This window comes from Symphalangus syndactylus, chromosome 15, assembly GCF_028878055.3.
Source record: "Symphalangus syndactylus isolate Jambi chromosome 15, NHGRI_mSymSyn1-v2.1_pri, whole genome shotgun sequence".
Classification (NCBI taxonomy): domain Eukaryota; kingdom Metazoa; phylum Chordata; class Mammalia; order Primates; family Hylobatidae; genus Symphalangus; species Symphalangus syndactylus.
The window spans coordinates 31,385,585-31,404,150 of record NC_072437.2 but is presented as its reverse complement, the minus strand read 5'-3'; the positions used below and the strand labels follow the sequence as shown (position 1 = coordinate 31,404,150).

Sequence of the window (18,566 nt, the reverse complement as noted above, 5' to 3'; positions counted from 1 at the left end):
TACTTGATTGAATACATGGGAGAAGGTGTAGATATATCAGAGGCCAGAAATCATGGGCCATTTAAGAATCCTGCCTACCACACACACCTAACAAATGTCAGCATTTGATGTGTTCAATGGTGAAATATTAAAAGCTTTTCTCTAAGATAGAAGGAAACATGTATCTCTCTTCTCACAAACTCTATTGAAAATGCCACTCTAACTCCTATCCAATTCAACAATGCAAGAATAAGAAATGAAAAACATAAGGATACAAAAGAAGAAATAAAATTCTCATTTTTTGGAGACTCATGATTTTGTATAAAAAATTTTAATTAATCTTTCAAAAAAACAATTAGAATCAGTAATTGAATTTTTGAAGTGTGCTGGATAAAGGATCAATATACAAAATTCAAATGTAATTTAATATTCCAATAATGTATAATTAAAATGAAAATAATAAATGAAACCATTTGCAATTAGCATCACAAACTTCAATACCTAAGGATAAACCTAATAAATATTGTACAAACATTCCACTCAGTCAACAATGAAATATTATTGACAACAGTGAATGAAATCTAAATGCTATCACTATCCATGTTCATAGACTGCAATCCTCAATGTCGTGAATGTCAATTCTCTGAAAAATGCTCTGTATATTTAATGCATTCTCAAACAAAATCTCAGGTTTCTATATATACTTTTTTACTTTTTAGGACATTACGTGCTGATTTTAGAATGTATATGGAAGTCATAAGAGCCAAAGAAAACTAAGCGTCTGAGGTATCAGTAATTAATGCAATGTGATATTGGCATTAAAGAAAAAAGTTATGCAAATGCCCTTGAGACATATGAGAAAGGTGCTTGACCTCATTAACCATTGAGAAGATTCAGTTTAAATCCCAATGGCAAATCACACCAACAGAAATGACCAAAATTAGGAGACTAACAAATGATAAATTTGGGGAGATAGTGTTTCTATTTGTGCTGACACTGGAGGAATTTTATAGTAATACAATCATTTTAGAAAATTATTTAGTAGAATATTATAAATTAGATTATTTGTATCTTCTAGAACCAGCAGTTCTTTTTCCTATCATATATCAATCATACACAAGTAAAAGTGTGTACTAAATGCCATGTAGATGTATGTTTATAGAAGCATTATTTATAATAATCTCAAACTGGGTTTATAGAAGCATTATTTATAATAATCTCAAACTGGAGATGTGGCAACTGCCCTACAATAGTAGAATGCATATAGTTTTGTAATGATACAACACAATATTATATAATAATAAAATTACTAAGAAAACATGCTTCATGAAGTAAAGTGATTGAATCTCTCTGTCTCTCTCTCACACTCACTCTCACGCGCGTATACACACACACACACACACACTTACCTGAAAGAAGCTAAACAAAAAAAGTCAATATTGTAAAAGGAAAACCCAACCTGTGGTGCTAGAAGTTAGGCTAATGTATACTTTGAGAGATAAATGGGGCTAGAACTGAGATAGTTCTTGAGTGCTGCCACAGAGGAACTGGGATATTACATTATTCCTTGATCTCTCTGTTAATTGCCTGGACATATTTACTTTGGAAAATTAAACTTCATGCCTAAGATTTCTATACTTTTTAAATATATTTTATACTCAAAATCCTAAACTCTCAAGCCATCATGGGCTTGACATAATTGAAACACTTTTTCATACTTTTGCAGATAAAGAAAATTTCAAGCTTGCTATATTTACATTATTCTGCTAGCTCACATTATTAAACCAAAAAACATATAGGCATCTGGGATTTAATACCTTTCATATTTGTAGGACACCCAACCATACATCTTCTTTAGCACCCCATGTAGGAGAAACTGTATTCCAGCTGTTTCTTTGCCTGTCTGGAATTTATTCCTGAATAAGATCCAGATCTATTTTTACTGAGGTGATGCTTAGAAGCACTCATCAAGGTCTTAAAATAGAGGCTAGTTCTGAGACTCAACAAGCTACAAGCTAGTTTTTCATATCATTCACACTCAAATGGTGTACAATCTGGTCATCCATAACATCAAATTGATGCCAAGGGTTAAAGTGCTATATCCCAGATGCTTCCAACTACATCAGCATTTTGATCAAAATCAAAGGTCCTATACCTGTAATACATTTTTTTGACATGTTTAAACAGGACTCTGTTATAGTCATAAATTAAGAACAGCAAAAAATATTCCCAGAAAAGGTGGTGGTATTACCTGGAAGTAATTGTGTCATTATCAAAGCTTCAGAGCAATTTTCCAGTCAATGTATTCACAGATAACCCAACTTTTATCCCCTCTACATGTACATAAGCCCAGCATTTCTACCTGGATTGATTTTACTTGCAAATCTCTCTTCTTCAAATTTGCAATTATTTCACTGGTTTCAAGTTGGTAGATTTTGTTTTATGTCTAGTATCAGTTTTACCTGCATATCTGTAAACACTAAAGCCACAGAGGTAATAAGAGTTGAGGGGGTCATATTTGACTAAACAGTCTGACTTTATGCCTTCCATGTCTAACCAGTATATTATATTCCATGGCAGACAATAAATATTAAATAGATTATTAAATAATTACAGTTATAAGTGCTAATGCCTTTTTTATTATTTGTATAAGTTTATAGGGTACAAGTCTAACTTTGTTACATGCAAGATTGCATGGAGGCAAAGTCAGGGCTTTTAAGATATCCATCACCCAAATAATGTATTAATGCATTCTTAAAGATGGTTTGGACTTTTTCTTTGTCCTTTCCAAATGGGTGGAGGACAGCCTGTATATTGCTGAGTTCCACTTTAAACTGTCAATCCTACATCATCCCTTCATGTTGGGTGATTATGTCACCTTAGTACAGTACCCTCTACAACCTTATCCCTATGATCTACTATCCTCGACATTAGGAAAATGATTTATTCCTTTTCTAATTGAATATTTTCCTTGTGAGATATTTCCTGTTAGCTATTTCCTAATAGCCCACCCATTATTTTGTAAAGCAACCTGGTGATAAACGAAGAGCCACAAAAACCTGGGCTACATATATATTTTTAAATGTTGTTTAAATTATATAATTTACTTAATATTTATAAACACATGCTTTTGAAATCTCCTAAACAGATGGAAACTTCAAACAAGAGCCGACTGAATTCCATGTGGTAACTGCTATCCATAGACTGAGCAGCAGCTACTTCTTTCAGAGCAGTACAGACATCCCCTTACCCCCTTACCAGCAACCACCATTTGCACAATAATTGCATAGGCATTTATTCTTGTCACATATCATTTACTTATGTTTCCTCACTGACCACAATGTGCATTTGAATTGGTAGTGCCTACTAAAATCCCTCGTAGGCTACCTATTAGCTCTTGTGGTTCCCCTCACGAAGAGAAATTTAGAAATTTATTTTTCCCCTGAAACTTTTTACTACAAAAAGAAATGATTTGTCAATTATCTAATAAAACCAGTGTAATCTCCTCTTGGAGCTAAAGATGTTTCATCTCTCCCAGGCTTAATTTCCATGATTTGGAACTACAGGTGTAAATGTCAGGAAAAATTACAAAAGAGTCCTTTAGATTCTGCTAAAAAAAAAAAAAAAAGAGAAAAGAATGATTCAATGTGTTTCTAAGTTTGAGGGGTAAGGGAAAAATGCCAACCAATGTACCAGAGCTGCAAAGTTTCTCAACTTGTTCAGCTTAATTTTTGTTGGAAATTAGTGCCTAAATTATCGAAATATGTTTTTCTCCTCTCCTTCTGTTTAACCTAATAAAATAGTATAGTGGATAATAATGTGGCCTCTAGATTCAAACTTAACCTCTTTGATTCTTCATGTTAAAATGTAATTATAATTATACCATGGTTTTTTTTTTTTTTTTTTTTTTTTTTTTTTTTTTTTTTTTGAGATGGAGTTTTGCTCTTGTCACCCAGTCTGGAGTGCAATGGCAGAATCTCAGCTCCCTGCAACCTCCGCCTTCCTGCCACCTCCACCTTCCGAGTTCAAGTGATTCTCCTGCCTCAGCCCCCCAAGTAGCTGATATTACAGGCACCCGCCACCACGCCCAGCTAATTTTTATATTTTTAGTAGAGATGGAGTTTCACCATGTTGGCCAGGCTAGTCTTGAACTCCTGACCTCAAATGATCTACCTGCCTTGGCCTCCCAAAGTGCTGGGATTACAGGCGTGAGCCACCACTCTCAGCCTATGGCTTTAACAATGAATGAGATAATATGCTTACGAAGTTATGTAACAGCATATAGTACATAGTCAGGGCCCAATACATCTTGCCTATTTTTATAGGAGAAAAAAGCAAACACATGCACACAATCATGCATAGGGGTGTATGTGTATATATTTATGTATGATACATATAGGCATAGTTATATACATACATATGCAATCATATATAATACTTATAAAACATGCAAACAGTCTCCTTTTTGGTACAGAAAAAAATCAATGAAAAAGTGCGGGCCAATATACAGTTAAATTTTAGCATTTCACACTTACTTAACATACTAAAATGTTGAATTGAATTAAATATGTAAGCAACAGTAGGACTTGACAGCTTCTAAAAGTCAAAGTGGAAGAGAAAATTACCACTGGGGAAATCGTAATGTCGAGGGCTTAATCTACCTTGACTACTAGCTGAAGAACTCTTTTTATTTTTTTCCTCAAGACAAGAGTCTTGCTCTGTCGCCCAGGCTGGAGTGCAATGACATACTCTCAGCTCACTGCAATCTCCACCTCCTGGGTTCAAGCGATTCTCCTGCCTCAGCCTCCTGAGTAACTGGGATTACAGGCACACACCACCACGCCTGGCTAATTTTTTGTATTTTTAGTAGAGACGGGGTTTCACCATGTTGGCCAGGCTGATCTTGAACTACTGACCTCGTGATCTGTCCACCTTGGCCTCCCAAAGTGCTGGGATTACAGGCATGAGCCACTGTGCCCACCCTAGCTGAAGACCTCTTAAGCTGTTTGAGATGAGTAACTATCAACTACTTGCCTCATTCTGTGTTGTTTAGATGACTCTATAACTCTCCTATTTAACCAAATGTATGATTTATTTCAGTATTAGCTCTTAGGTTGGCATTCTTATATTTTTGAAATTACAGAATTTTATTAGAAAGTTTCCAAACAACAGCAATGTTATTTCTTCTAGTGAAATTTGGAAATCTTTGTGTATGTCAAAAGCAAATGTGGCAACACATTACAATCTGTAGAATAATATATTTTTCACTTAAATATACTTAAGTATACCACATTTATTTACAACTTTGTGTACATTGTTTATTTTAAGAAATAAACTTATAAGGACAGAAACAATGTTGTCTAAAAATAAAAGATCTCAAATATCTATACCTTGATATTTAAAGACAGTAAGAAAAAATAATTTTCCTAAAAAATCAAAACTGTCTTCTTACTTTAAATTTCTGCAAATGCAATGCAATAAATAAAATGACTTAAAGAAAATTTGAAATTTAGGACAATTTTATAACTTTTTTTCTATTTGAATATGATGAGTTGGGTCTGGATTTGCTAATCACATTCTGAGACTGTAAGCTTCTTAAGAATTAAAAAAAAAATTTCTGTAGTATCTGCTCAGGTACTAAATAATAACTGGCAGAAGTAATTAAGCAAAGTACTTCAAACTGAATAACCTGTTTGCTGACATACTTCCATTTCCTTTTGAATGTAAGATAATTACATGATGATATTTTATTTCTAAAATAGAATACTGAATAGTGGAAATCAAACACTTTTCCAATGCCAATTAGTATGGAATTACTGTATCAGAGTTTGAATGAATGAATTGAAAAAACGGTAATATTAATACATTTAAGGTAACAGTACATATACAAGTACTGTTCCTTTTCTTCCACAGCAGTAGTTCTCAACCAAGGGTGATTATACCTCAGGGACAGGACTATTTGGTAATATCTGGATACACTTCTGGTTGCTGCATTTTGATTAACACTGCTTCTGGCATCTAGTAAGCACAGGCGAGGAATGCTGCAAACATGCTACCATGTACAAGACCGTTCCCAAAACAAATAAATACTGGAACCAAAATATCGATCATGCCAGGGTTAAGAACTGTATTCGATGGTCAATTGTAGGGACTTGGTAATTTCTGATCAAGATAGCCAAATATTAAAGACAACCTAGACAGAGTTGAACTAAAATAGAAGATCATTTGTCACAATTCATTTGATCCGATCTTTTTATAAAATTGAATTTCAGGTTCTGTTTGGTAAAGATAACTTGCCCAAGGTCATTAGGTCTATCCTACTTATCTATAGACTAATTTCAAGGTAAGGACTCGGATCTCTTCATTTTTTAGGCTACAACAGTTTTTAAAAATGAGATATTTCAGAATTCAGGTCATCACACCCAGAGTTGATATTCCAATACAAGAAGATAAAATATATTCTGAAATCCTTGATTTCAATGATGATAGACACTTCAGTGACTTTTTTTTATCATACACTGAAATGGAATTCAGTTTTGAAGAGAGTTGAACATATCACCTTCATAAGATTAAACACTGTCAAAAGAAGTTATTTTAAAAGTATTTTGATGAAATGAGCACATTTTGAATGGTGCTTTCTAATTGATAGATATTATTCACATTTTATTTTTATCATGGTACAAAATTTTAGCTTATTTTAAAATAATATTACATTAGTTACATTTATCTATGTACAATTATTATGATTTTAATCCTTTTGTTTTTGCCAAGCCAGTATAGATCCCAATAAGCTTTATTGTTAGGTGGCATTGTTGTCCTTTTTAAAAATTTGCATCTGAAAACTTATTCTGGTTTTGACTAGTGAGAAAATGTATCTGTTATAGACCACATTGCACAAAATACTTTATAAATGATTTATTTTTTGCTTTTGCTTTTTTAGATACCTGCTACTCTTTAGGAAACTGTAATTATTATAGTAAGAAGGGAGACATTTCTTAAGAGCTTTAAATCCATCTTTTCTGGCTTAATAACTACTAAGCACTTAAGGTGAGTTGCTTGTGGGGAATAGCATCCACTCCTCATGTTACTGGAGGGGGGCTGGCAGTCCGGGTAGATCAACCAAGGGAAGGGAGAGAATGAGATAAAAGAAAAGTTGTATTATTTCAGAATTCTGTCCAACCAGGAATTGTACTGAAGTCAGACTTGACCTCAAGCCATTCAAATAAGAAATACAACAAGAATAGAAACTTCAGTCGGCTGTGAAAAATTTCTGGATAACACTTACAACTTATAGAATCATCTCAATTGCATTGTGATTTCTTTTGTGAGGTACAAGCACAAAGCATAATGTGTCCCAACCCCTCACAGAGGCAGAGCCACATGGACACTGCAAGGTCTGTATGTTGGCTCAACTCCATGTCAGCATACTGTCAAAATAAAGAATGATATATAAATCTGTGCATTGTGCCAACAACAGCATATAAACTACCTGGAGTTCATCCAGCTTTGCACAGAGGGCACCTTTGTACAGCAAACCCAGAATATTCTTATGATGTAATGTTATTGAGGGATGCTATCAAGGGTAGAGATTTGTAAACTTTTTGACAAAGATACGTAGCAAATCTTTTCAAATTTTTATATTCTATGTACCCTTTGTGTTACAAAAACTATATGGTTTGTGTTTGTTCTACAATTTATCCATATAAATCTGCATATTTTAAAATATAAACTCATAAGTGGGTGGAAATGTATCATGAAAAATGTCAGAGATATTAAATAGCACTTGATGTAGGGGAAAATCAGGCTTATGTAAACACAAATAGGATATCTCAATGAGAATTGTAAGAGAATAAAGAATAAGCTGAGAAGGGCAAAAAACATTGATTCAGTCAGCCTCATGAGCTTTCTGATTTTTGCAGTACAAGGGGAATGTAGCTACAATGGTGATACACTAGAAACCACCATTCGAAAAATTTCTACAGGTTACCTGGAGGTATTTCATTAAAAAAAAATTTAAACCTAAGTAACTCTGGGAAGATGAGCACTCTAACAAGGATTGGATCTCGTAGCAACTGAGAATGGACAAGAACCCAAACATTGCAAAAAGCCAGACGGAGAAGTTAATGATGTAGCTGTTCTGTGTGTCTTTTTGTAACCAAGGTTGTTACTTGTGATTTTCCACACAGTAATAAAAAGTGGTATAATTTCTGGATACTCCTGATAGCTACCTGTATAAGCAGTGATCTCCAGGGCAAGAGTCGGGAGGAATGGAGAGGTGCACGGAAGCACACTGAACAAGGAGTAAGGGTAAATTCAAGGGTTAGAGTCAGAAAGATGGAATTAATCTTTACTAATGAATTTGCTACCATTGGTAAGAAAATCAGGAGAAAGCTTCCTAAAAAATAAACTCCGATTTTGGAATATTTATACCCTATCCAGAAAGTCTAGAAGCATTTTCCTTTCATGTATTTTAAGAAGGGAACTTAAGAGAAGGCAGATTTTCATATATTTTGGACATGACAGAAATGCTGTATATCTAAAAATGCATGAGTCATAACAAACATCAAAATTCCATGCTCTAATGATATATTCTACTTTCAAATATTTGGTCACCAATAGGGAATTAATAGAACAGTATTTCAACACTGCAATCAGATTATAAGCAGAGTCTTCAGATGCATTGTTTGTCTAATCTGATACAAAGTACCCTGCATTTCAACCTGAGTTAGAAAAACTCCATTCATTATTTTGCTGCAGAATCTTTAGCTGTAGGTATAGAATCATACCAGATAAAGTGTTCTTTGTGGATTTAACTTGTAAAACTTCCCATGTAGATGTTTTAAAGTTGAAATTGGTTTTGCAACACTGTGATTCATGTCAGATTGGGATGCTTATTTAATGTTTCCATTGTTTTATAGAAAAAAAGAGAAATTCTTCAATAAAATCTGATCTTATTTATTTACTGGTAGGGCCTGTTTCATTATTAACTACAAGATGATGATTTTGTAGCTGATGTAATTTGATGCCAAGTGTTTTAATTTGATGCCTCAGGCTAGATTTTTATGTCACAGAATTTTACTAAATGTAGTGATTCTTTTTAAAAAATACCTTCAAAAATTCTCTTATTTTGGAATATTAGGTTTGTTCCTTTGCAGTAGCTACCTCCATATTTCTATCACAATATTTTTGATAAAATTTGCCTTATCTTAATAGCGACACACTGGCTTTTGTATGCTTATTTGGTACAGTAGATGTGCTGTCAATTAATATTCAAATTGCCTATATTTACATATTTCATTTTTCATATTTTTATTTTGAAGCAAACTCAAACCTATGAGAAACTTGCAAGTACATTATAAGAAATGTAGATTCCTTAAACATGTTTTCACTCATGAATATGTTCTTTATATTTCCTGCTATCATGTCATTCTAGTGATGACCTTGCCGTGCAATCACATTGCAACCTTCTAATCAAGAGCTGAGTGCCTCTAGTTCTTGTCTGTGTATGTTCTCACAGCAGACCCTTCAAACAATTTTTGCATCATGTTTAGAGTTTGTGATTGTTACCTGTGAGAGGGCTATTCCAGTAAACAAAACTCTGTCATAAACAGAACCTGACAAGGTAAATTTTGTTTTAAGACCAACAATTATAAAAGCAAAAGAATAAATCCAATATATTAAAGCAGAATTCTCTAAATTTTCAGCATTTGATGAGAAAATTGGAAATGGATAGCTTCACTTTTCAGTGAAAATATTAATAATTGTTAACTAGTATAATCATGAAAAGGCAGGCAAAAACATGGATTTAAAACATCAGAGTTGTTTTCTTTTACAAATTCAATGAGAGTGGGCAGAGAAGGGAAAAGGCCATGTAGGGAGAGACATTTTTTTTTTTTTTTTTTTTTTTTTTGGAGATGGAGTTTCACTCTTTGTTGCCCAGGCTGGAGTGCAGTGGTGCGATCTTGACTCACTGCAACGTCTGCCTCCCGGGTTCAAGCGATTCTCGTGTCTTAGCCTCCCGAGTAGCTGGGATTACACGCGCCCACCAGCATGCCTGGTTAATTTTTGTATTTTTAGTAGAGATGCAGTTTCACCATGTTGGCCAGGCCAGTCTCAAACTCCTGACCTCAGTGATCCGCCCGCCTCGGTCTCCCAAAATGCTGGCATTACAGGCGTGAGCCACCGCACACGGCTGGGAGAGACATTTTACAGTAAACTTCATTATCTTTTTTTGTTTGTTTGTTTGAGACCGAGTCTTCTCTCTGTCACCCAGGCTGGAGTACAGTGGCATGATCTCAGTTCACTGCAACCTCCGCCTCCCAGGTTTAAACAATTCTCCTGCCTTACCTCCTGAGTAGCAAGCACTATAGGCACGCACCACTACGCCCCACTAATTTTGTTTCTTTTTGTATTTTTAGTAGAGATGGGGTTTTACCATGTTGGCCAGGCTGGTCTCAAACTCCTGGCTTCAAGTGATCCACCTGCCTTGGCCTGCCAACATGCTGGGATTACAGATGTGAGCCACTGCACCTGGTCAAACATCATTAACTTTAAAATTTTTGTTTTACAAAGAGGAAGAAAAGAAATCTTTTAAATATGTGTATTCCTCATGGGTGCTTTACATACATTATTTTAATTAATATTTAGGACAGGTAAAATGCCTTCTAAACAATTGCTACCATTTTATTAATGTTATAGAAAGAATAATCTGAGATTCAGAGAGGTGCAAATGACTAATTTGAAGTATCAAATATACTCATTTGAGAAAATCAGATTTGAATCCTGATTTTGCTGAGTCTAGTGACCATGATGCCTTAAGCCCTAACTTGTTAGTATCATCTGCCTTATAGACACAAAGATAAATCACTTTTTGTAGTCTGATTGGGACACGGGTGTTTGCTAATTTTTAGGTCAAAATATGCCCCTAAATAGCTTTCAAAAGGTATGAAATCATTTTCTTTATCAATTTAGTTTCATTCATTTGTTTCCTTAAGCCTTCTCTTCTAGATTTATATTTGGCTGAAGGCATACAGTTGAATTGAAATGTGATTTCTGTAGTGTGATATTAGCTAATACTCAGCATTCTCAGGGAAAAAGCTGGTGGCACAAAAGTAAAAATAAACTATTTTTCATATTAGTAGCTTTGTCACAGTCACTACAGAAACATTAGAAAACACAGTGACCCAAAGAAAAAATGAAAACATTCCTGATTCCACCATCCTGAGGTGACAGTCATAATTTTTCTATGGCCATCCGGAAACTGAACTCTAATTTTTTAAAATTCTTTCAAGAAGCATGTTTTGTTATGTACATTATGCTTTTACATCAAAAATAATTAAGGCCCATTAATTCTTGATGTTGTCTATGATTGCATTTTTGGTCTTTTATGGCATACGAATCTAAAAATGTGCTTTTGTTTGTGAAATGAATAATAATATATGTTCCATTATAGTTTGAGAATTTCTGTTTTACAAGCTGCTTTTTGATGCCTCATAGGGAAAAGGGACAGAAATTAGAGTAGCATATAGTGAATTAATGAAATGTTTATTCCTTGTGTGTACACGTGTGTGTGTGTATATATATTCATATATAAGTATTTAATGATCCTCTGTTGTGCCTCGGTGTTAGTTCATTAGTTATTGGTCCAGAACAATGATAAAGAACTGTAATTTCAAAGACTGAGTGAATAATTTTCTTTTAGTAGAATCCAATTTTCGTAATTTTGCTACATATATATAATACTGTGTGAATGGAGACATGTTTTTCCACTATCAATGCATGTAAGAAATTATACATGAATATATTACATCATATTACATCTTCTTGTTTTTTCATAATATTTAGTTTTTCACTCATTTCAAATTCATTACACTAGCTGACAATTTTGATAGTTTTAAATGAATCGCAAAATTAAAATGTTTAAAAGTTTAAATACTTGCATATAATGTAGAGAATTTTGCTAGGAAATTTTCAGAGTCTGGGAAAATATAACTATAGTTACAAAAAGTTTATATATTAATGTTAAAATTCTATTTTTTCTCTAAAGATTTTGTAAGATGGTACTAGTCTTTTTTTCTATTAAAATTAGTATTGGCTTTCATAGAAGTTCTTTCATGTGTATGAACAATAAAAAATTCTAGAAAATTAATAATAAGATTCATCAAAATTGCTTTTCACATAACTTTATCAGAATATATCTATTAAGTGAAGGGATGTATATAAATATTATAACAATACTACCCTTACATAGGTGTTTATTTTACAGCTACACAAGTGTATGTCACAGTAATAACTGTGAGAAAACATTTTAAATGATCTATTTTCAAGACATGATAAATCTAAGTACTGGCAGCCAGCCTGCAAATGTAGCAAACCGCACAGCTCATGCACCTAGAGGGTCACAATAAGTGAACAGAATGTAGAGGAGGGGTCAGCCCATAAAAGGGAAGAAATTTTCTTTATTGGGAAATTGAAACTTAAGTGGGGAAGGGGACCACAGTACAACCTTATAAGGGGGATAATGAAACTTAGGTGACATCCCAGAAGATTGTAACCCCATAGTACTCAACCAATGAGGAACTGGGGGAGGGACTTGCACGCTAAGAGATAAATTACCAGTTGTGAGTGTCCCAGGTGTGCCTTCCACCAGATACCCAATCTTGCAAGACAGTTATTAAAAAGTCTCACTTTCGCTGTTTGTGCCTCTAAGTCCATTCTTTGGGTTTGGACCTGTGAGTGTGTTTCTCACAAACCTGGGGGCCTGTCCGGGATCTCTGTGCCTGTGTAGAGTGGGACTCCAGCTGAGAAGGGAGACGCGTCCCACCCGATTTAGGTGGCCTACTCTGTCTGGGCAGTACCAGCTCCCCACAGAAGCCATAGATCAACTGGAGACTGTTATTCAGGAGACAGTGGAGGTGACACAGGGAGAAAAGCAGGCATCGTGGCAACGAAGGCAACCTCTTGCATCAGCCAAGGTAGGAAATTTGGACTGCAAGTACTGCCTTGGTGCTTGGGAATTTTCAGAGATCTCGGGGTATGCAAGAAAATTCCAGTAAGTGGGGGTTGAGTACACACGGGTGTGCAAGAAACCTCCAGTAAGAGGGGCTGAGTACACAGGGAAAAACTCAGACACAGAGACTGGCCGAAAATGGGAGACAGGAATTCTAGGTCTAGGGGACAAAAGAAAGAGGGAGCCAAAGAGAGTCCCTCTGGCATTACCCTGGATAGTCCTTTGGGGAGAATGTTGCAGGTTTGGAAGGGGACAAGCCTCGAACCAGGGGCAAGGAAAAGCAAAAGATGATCAAGTATTGCTGTTTAATCTGGCCCAAAGACTCCATTTGTAAGCCTTCGGTCTTTTGGTCTAAGTTTGGCTCAGATGAGGATTGGGCACGCCAAACTTTAATTCTCTATGTGAATAACAAAACCCCATCCTCACAAGAAGACATAGGTTCTGCTCTCTGCTGGATGAAGGAATTAGCCCCCATGTTCCCCCTCAAAGAAGAAAGAAAGGAGAAACTGGGAAAGGGAGAAAGGAAACAGGGGAGGAAGAGAGAGTGAAATAGAAGAAGAAAATGAGTGAGAAAGAGACTGGAAATGACAGAGATCAAAGAGAGACGCAGAAGGTGAGACGGGGAGAAAAATACTGTAAAAGGAAGAAAGAGTACAAGAGGAAGTGAGAGTATATGGAGAGTGTGGCAGAGACGGGGGAAGGTTCTAGAGGCTCAAGCAACAAGGAGGTGCAAGGAAAGGGTGCAGTGTGGACACTGAGGAGGGACAGAGCCTGGGAACTGGGGGATGCAAGTGAGAAAGGGATGTGGAGGGGAGTTTAGGATCAAGCTGTTTGAGGAGTAGTGGTTTGCCTACAGCAAAGACTAGATGGCTGTTTGTCAGGAGGTGGTAGAAACAATTCAGGTTATAGAGGGGTACATGGATAAGATGACCGTTAAGATTTTGTTGTTGGGCCGGGCGTGGTAGCTCACACCTGTAATCCCAGCACTTTGGGAGGCCAAGTGGGCGGATCACGAGGTCAGATCAAGACCATCCTGGCCAACATGGTGAAACCTCGTCTCTACTAAAAATACAAAAAGTATCTGGGTGTGGTGGCACATGCCTGTAGTCCCAGCTACTCAGGAGTCTGAGGCAGGAGAATCACTTGAACCCGGGAGGTGAAGGTTGCAGTGAGCCGAGATTGCACCACTGCACTCCATTCTGGAGATAGAGAGAGACTCAAAATTAAAAAAGAAAAAAAAAGGGTTTTGTTATTGATTTATTGAGAGGCTGTTATTGATTTACTGAGAGTCCAGCAGGGGCCTCTGTCGGTAAAGCTGCAAAAGGGCTGGTGGGGCTACATAAGGAAGAATAGAAAGAAACTGCAAAAGGTTGATGGATGGAATAAAACTGATTGAGGAATTCCTGAGGGAAGCTCACGTCTTTGTAAGGAGAGAGGAAGAGAAGTAGAAACAAAAAGCGAAAATCATGGTTTCCACTGTGGAAGAGGTAGTCAGAAAAAGGTTAGATCAAGATACCCCTGGTAGGAGACAAGGGAGTGATGGATTTTGACACAGAGAAAGATGGGAGATGGAGGGAAAATTTCCTAAGACCATGAGTGTGTTTGAAATACTTGTTTCTCGGTGCTGTAAAGAAATAGCACTTGAACATAAATTTAATTTATTTAGTAAGGCCATTTTTACTTCCTGAAGAAAGGGTACACTCGCCAGCAGTTTTGCCACGAGAGTACACTGAACAAAAGAGACAGGGTCGTTTATAACCTGATGCGTCCACCTTACTGCTGCGTCCAGTTTCCAGTGGCTGGAATGGGACCTCACATTCTGTATTTGTCCCGACTGGCTAGCAACTTAGAACTTTTTAAAAGAGGAAAAGGTAGAGGAGAACAAAGGAAGGAGGAAGTAACTTGTGGAATGCTGAGAAAGGTAAAAACACTTTTAAACAAGGAAGAGGAACAGGCTATGACCTAATGCTTGCTTGGACCAGTATAAGCATGCCAGGGCAAATATTTAGGCTAAATTGTGGGAGCTAAGAACATAAAGTACATTGATTTCTTTATTATGGCCAGCAGATATTTAAGAATGTTAGCACAGGTCTTTGAATAAATTTTGCTTCTAAGAGAAGTTACTATTTATTCGTAATTAGACGGGGAGGAAAGTCTTTGAAGAGGAACCTCTACTTTACTTTTTATAAGTGGATGTTACCAGTGTGGAAAGCGAAGGCATTTTAAGAGAGAATGTCCTGAATGGAGCAAAAGAAGAAAAGGTGATCCCCCTCATGACCCTTAATAAAGACTAGGGGGGTTCAGGGGTTCCTTCTGAGTAGGTCCCACCAGGAACTCTTGATAAATTTGAAGGTAGGACCAGAGAAGAAGTGACATATTTGGTTAATACTGGGGAGGCTCGCTCTTCCCTAATTCACCAACCAAGGGGTACAGAACACTTTAGGAAAAATTGACAGTATGAGAGGTAAAAGAGGAGGGATTTCCAGTTCTGATATTCAAGACAATGTTACTTAGATTGGGACGAAAACAAATTGACGGGCCATTCTTATATGTTCATGAAGCAGGAACTAACCTCCTAGGTAGAGACTGAGTGTGAGATTGGGTTTAGGATAAGGAGTAGAGGAAGGACAAATAAAAGGAAAGATGAGCCTCCTAACAGAGGAGGAGGAAAGAAAAAATTAATCCCCCTGTGTGGGCTGGGGAAGGCAACAGAAGAGGGTTAAAAATCACACCCTTATAGAATGAACTAAAGCAACCAGTAAAAGTAGTTTGCAGAAAACAATATCCCATTTCCATTGAAGGGAGAAAAGATTTCCAACCAGTAATAGAGGGTTTGATGTCTAAAACACCAAAAGCAATGGCAACAAAAGCCAAAATTGACTAATGAGATCTAATTAAACTAAAGAGCTTCTGCACAGCAAAAGAAACTACCATCAGAGTGAACAGGCAACCTACAAAATGGGAGAAAATTTTCGCAACCTACTCATCTGACAAAGGGCTAATATCCAGAATCTACAATGAACTCAAACAAATTTACAAGAAAAAAACAAACAACCCCATCAAAAAGTGGGCAAAGGACATGAACAGACACTTCTCAAAGAAGACATTTATGCAGCCAAAAAACACATGAAAAAATGCTCATCATCACTGGCCATCAGAGAAATGCAAATCAAAACCACAATGAGATACCATCTCACACCAGTTAGAATGGCCATCATTAAAAAGTCAGGAAACAACAGGTGCTGGAGAGGATATGGAGAAATAGGAACACTTTTACACTGTTGGTGGGGCTGTAAACTAGTTCAACCATTATGGAAGTCAGTGTGGCGATTCCTCAGGGATCTAGAACTAGAAATACCATTTGACCCAGCCATCCCATTACTGGGTATATACCCAAAGGACTATAAATCATGCTGCTATAAAGACACATGCACACATATGTTTATTGCGGCACTATTCACAATAGCAAAGACTTGGAACCAACCCAAATGTCCAACAACGATAGACTGGATTAAGAAAATGTGGCACATATACACCATAGAATACTATGCAGCCATAAACAATGATGAGTTCATGTCCTTTGTAGGGACATGGATGAAACTGGAAAACATCATTCTCAGTAAACTATTGCAAGGACACAAAACCAAACACCGCATGTTCTCACTCATAGGTGGGAAATGAACAATGAGAACACATGGACACAGGAAGGGGAACATCACACTCTGGGGACTGTTGTGGGGTAGGGGGAGGGGGAGGGATAGCATTAGGAGATACACCTAATGCTAAATGACGAGTTAATGGGTGCAGCACACCAACATGGCACATGGATACATATGTAACAAACCTGCACATTGTGCACATGTACCCTAAAACCTAAAGTACAATAAAAAAAAATGGACTATTAGAACGTTGCATGTCACCACACAGCCCTCCTTTGGGTTGCTTATCTGGAAGGCAGAGTTTCTGTGTCTGTTCCCAGACATCTTCTTGCAGCTGCAGGCATCCGCCCAAGTCCTCTTTAAGCTTCCCTATATTAGTGTGCCTAAAGGGAAAGGAATGTGTTTATTAAGGCTTTACTTTTACTGGGGCACATCTTATGAGTGTGAAGTTGGTGATTACCCAGGAGTCTTTCTCACACCCCTCCTTCTGTGCTTAAGCTGTTTATCTGTGATTTACAGCCTGGACTTTCAGGCTGTCCTTTGTTAGAAGAGAAGTGATTTCTTTGAACTGCACGAAGTTAGAAAGGAAGCTACCTCAAGGGTGCTAAGGGAAATTACGGAAGGTTTACAAATTAGATGGGATTATCACACACCTTGGTATCCCCCTTCCTCTGGAAAGGTAGAAAGAATAAATCAACTTTCATAAAGCGTATCACCAATCTAATCTTAGAAACTAAGATGCCTTGAACCAAATGTCTCCCAATAGCACTCCTTAGCATTAGGACAGCCCCAAGAAAAGACTTGGGATTGTCCTTCTGTGGGTTATTATATGGACTCCCATATTTTGGCAGGGCTACAGATCTTCTTACTATGGAAACCAAGAACAAATTCTTAAGAAATTGTATACTGACCATATCCTCCACCCTGTCATCCCTCAGGCTAACAGGACTTCTGACTCAAACTCCACCTCCAGAGTTCGGGTTCAGCATTTGCAGCCCGGCGACTTGGTGCTGATTAAGACTTGGGAAGAAGACAAGCTCCACGCAAACTGGGAAGGTCCCTATCAAGCGCTCCTGACCACTGAGACAGCCGTGTGAACAGCTGAACAGGGGTGAGCTCAGTATACTTGCGTCAAGGCACTGGGAAGAGAAACCCTGGAAAGGAGGGGAAAAGACCAGTGGAAAGTGCACGGGTCACCTGAGGAACCCTTGAAGTTAACTCTGAGAAAAATCTACAAAGAAAACATGGGCTGGCCCCATTTCTGGAAGTTAATATGGTTGGGATGGGCTACTATACAAAGAGCAGAAGGTCAGAATGGAAACTGGCAGGGGACTCCTCCCTACCCAATCAGGTTGGTGATTAATGTGACCAAGATGGTAGCACACCAGATTGTAAGATTTGGTGCCGCCCAGGCACGGTGGCTCACGACTGGAATCCCAGCAATTTGGGAGGCCAAGGCAGGCGGATCATGAGGCCCAGAGATCGAAACCATCCTGACTAACACGGTGAAACCCCATCTCTACTAAAAATGCAAAAAATTAGCCAGATGTGGTGGCACATGCATTTAGTCCCAGCTACTTGGGAGGCTGAGGCAGGAGAATCACTTGAACCCAGGAGGCGGAGGTTTCAGTGAGCCGCGGTCACACCACTGCACTCCAGCCTGGGCGACAGAGCACGACTCTGTCTCAAGATAAAAAAAAAAAAAAAAAAAGATTTGATGCCTTCCAGGTTTTACCTTCTGGGAATGTAGAAAATCAGAGACAGCTCTCACAGGCAGATAAATATTTTTGCCGTGAGCCAAATGCAGGTTACAGTAAGGGCATCACCCTGCTCCAGATGGAATGATGTATGGTGAACTACCCAGTTTAAGGCCTGGACAGTAAACATGGAGTGGGTAACTCTGAGCTGGAGACCCTTGA

General features: G+C 37.3%; 1 protein-coding gene across 2 annotated transcripts in view; it reads left to right on the top strand.

Moving 5' to 3' along the window:
* Positions 1-12,614: 12,614 nt before the first annotated feature.
* The window catches only part of LOC134732539 (syncytin-B-like), a 66,122-nt gene continuing 60,170 nt past the window's right edge, over positions 12,615-18,566 (top strand). For both annotated transcript variants that reach the window (XR_010115852.1, XM_063618478.1), the window contains exons 1-2: positions 12,615-12,953; positions 17,586-17,758. The gene's annotated coding sequence lies outside the window, so the exon portion shown is untranslated. The remainder of the gene's footprint in view (positions 12,954-17,585; positions 17,759-18,566) is intronic.